Source organism: Aphis gossypii, unplaced genomic scaffold (assembly GCF_020184175.1).
Source record: "Aphis gossypii isolate Hap1 unplaced genomic scaffold, ASM2018417v2 Contig00089, whole genome shotgun sequence".
In the NCBI taxonomy this organism is placed as follows: Eukaryota; Metazoa; Arthropoda; class Insecta; order Hemiptera; family Aphididae; genus Aphis; species Aphis gossypii.
In genome coordinates, this window is record NW_026083010.1 from 66,138 (window position 1) to 69,487 (window position 3,350).

Below are 3,350 nucleotides of genomic sequence, written 5' to 3' on the forward strand. Positions count from 1 at the left end.
GTTGGCGACACTGTAGTGTACTGCGGATTGTGCGGTACACGGTATCCAACACACACACACACACTTCAGTATACAACTCGTGTTTTTTGAAGAATGTTTAATAAATGACGATTCACATAACTAACGATTATAATGTCTTAAAAACTAGAAACACAATATAAATTATAACAAGCAACTTTTATATTTATTTTAAACACAATTACCTAGTGTAAATTGTACAATTACCCAATACCAAAAATACGCATGTCTAGTAGTAATTTTCACAATGTGGATAATATGAATTTCATCCAATTCATGAAAAGGTTAAAAAATTGTCCATATAGTGTAGTAAAAAGTCGTTTTCACTAAATGGATACATTTCATGAAGTGGATGTCCACTTCATAAAATGAGCGATTTCACTAAATGGATGCGACATATACATATCATATAATAAGGTGAAATTATTTTTCGTAAAATCTAAATTCAAATTATCATATGGATAAGCTATTGAGTTAAGAAATACTTTAACGTTTGTTATATTACAGTGATCAAATATACTACAATCTTTTTCTAACGAATTTTTACTTCCTTTTTGTAATCCAATTATGATAAATCGTGGTTTTTCTAATTTTGATGCTGTCTTCAAGTTCCACACTACTTTTTTTGTGGTTCCGAGTTCAGGATATTCAAAAGTTTCAAAAGATTTGAACGGGATAAACAAACTTTTTTCTTTTTCAATAAGTTTTAATAATTTTAACCTTTCTTCATCATCAACAGTAATATGTGGAACCTTCCAAACTATTTTATTCAAATCAACTTTTCCAGAATTTGTACTTGCACTGGTTATTACCTTTAGAGCGTTTAAATCGTTATGACATCGAGTTAATATTAGTTCTAATCTAGAATTAACTAATATCTTTTTAAAGTCTTCAAATAGACCTAACCAATATTTCAACGGAATGCATGCACTAAATTCTCCATTATTATTTGCTGGGTTTGAACTATTTTTAAAAATCCAACCAGCATTTTCATAACAATTATAATTATCAGGTGTACCTGATAGATAACCTTTTAACGAACTGGTAATACCAAGTACACGTGTAATATCTACTTCTATTCCATTGATTTCAAGTCGTATTTGATCAAAGAGATAGGAAAAACCGTTATTAGTAAGTTTTACTTTTCCAGCATCTGATACTTGACCTTCTAAATATATAAAGCTTTCATTCAGATATGGATAAACATCTGTTTGTTGAATTGATATATGTATTTCATCGCTATTATTAAATGAAGTTGTATACGGTGTATATGAATGATATTCGATTTTCGTAATTTTAGAATCGGTTTCAAACGGCGAACTTATATCTAAAATATCACTTTCAGGCATTCTGCTTTAATTTATAACCTAAAGCCTTTAAAATTGTTTTATTTTTCGTTTTTATTTTTTTTACTTTATTCGATGTTACCGGTACCGCTTTAGTCTTTTGACTAACAAGATTTATTTTATGTAATGGGCTTATATTAAATTTTAATCCCATATTAAGATCCGTAACGTTTAATATGTATTTTGATTATTAATTTCTCACCTAAATTGTTTATCGGATTATGATCTTGATCAACTAATTGTATAGTTATTGAATCGATATTTGTTTTATTTAATTTGTAATATATTAGGTTATTTGGTGTTTGAATCAGCTTAGACCCTATGTTCTCACTAGGGGAAAACTCATAAATTGAATGACTTGACATGTGGTTGTTGAATGAACATTGAGCTATATTACACGTTACTTTTATTGAGTTAACACTGATTAAATTTGTCACTTTCTGTGGTCGATGACCATCAATGTGCATGTGTGGTTCATAACTTTTTTTTTCAAACCCCAATAAAGGTCCTATACTGTTCTTTACGTTAAAACGTATTATACCATTACTGAATATGGTTGTTCTAAAATCTATTTGATCAATCCCGATATTAAAAGTTATTTTCTCTGTCGATTTTATTCTAAAGTAATCGTTATCATTATTAAAGTCATCTATTTGGGTCAAAATTTGATTTTTAATATCCTTAATATCGTAACACCCCTTTTTCAGTGTGATAGAACAGATTGGAAATTTATTATTATTTAGTAAACGATCTTGGTTTTCTAAATATATTTCGAAGTTGTTATTAGTTTCGTTTATGTTTGCAAATGTATTATATGTTTGCAAATTTAACAAAGCAATTTCCGAGTCATCGTATACATCAATTGGTGGACAATAATGTACAGATAATGTGGTTGTATTACCAGATAAACTTAAAGTAACTGATTCTTGCATTGTAAAAAATTAAGACATAAATGTCCACAATTAAATGAATTAAAATCTTGATAATTTGTGTAGTTATATTTAATTTTGTTTCCTTTAAAATAGTTTTGTAGTTCAATCGTTGGAGGTAAATCACCGAAGCTATCAAAATATTCAACCTTATCTTTAATTTTGTAAAATGCTACCCAATGACTTCCATCACCTGAAGATACGTCTAAGTTTAATATACCACATTCAATTGTTCGTGGTTTTTTAGGTAAGTCATCTTGTGAAAAGACTCCTCGGAAATGATTGATATTAAACTTTACAATGCATTTTATATTTTCTCTAGATGTGAGTGGTCTGTCAGGTAACGTTTTTATCAGTTTTTTTTCCTTGATCCATTATTGATTAAATTCAATCTGCTACCTTTCTTTATTTTTGAATTTTGAATCGCATTATAAACACTAGCACTCCCAGACATTAAACTACCGAGAGCTGATAACCCCGCGAAAATAGGTATTAAGGGAATTGCACCACCTGTCTGACCTGGTGTTAAAATCAACCTTTTACCAACATTTTTTTTTTTAACGTTTTTTTTTTTTCCGCTAACAGTATACCATTTATTTTTATTTTTGTAGTACGTTTCCGTTTACGTTTACAACCCATTCCTATTTTTCTTTTAGCTTTCATTGCGTTTATTACGGTGTACGCAACGATTTTCTATTTCTAGGTGTATCTTTTGCTTTAAATCTTTCCCAAGCCCGAAGTTCTAACACTTTATGTCTATCTTCTAAATGTTTTCTAGTTGCATGCAAAATATCGTGATCGTAACATGCAGTATCCAACGGGTTTATTCCTTTATCAACACAATCTAGTCACTTTTTTTAATTTTGCACCATGTCAACAATACTAATAGTTTGAAATACGAGCTTCAAACGGATGACTATTTATAAGTGAGTTTACAAATCCTTTACCAGTCTTACCTGATTTACACTTATGAGTTGAACGTATCATTTATAACTGATTATAAAGTAAAAATGCATGAGTATTTATACGAAAAAATGAACTTGATTGAGCAGAAAGA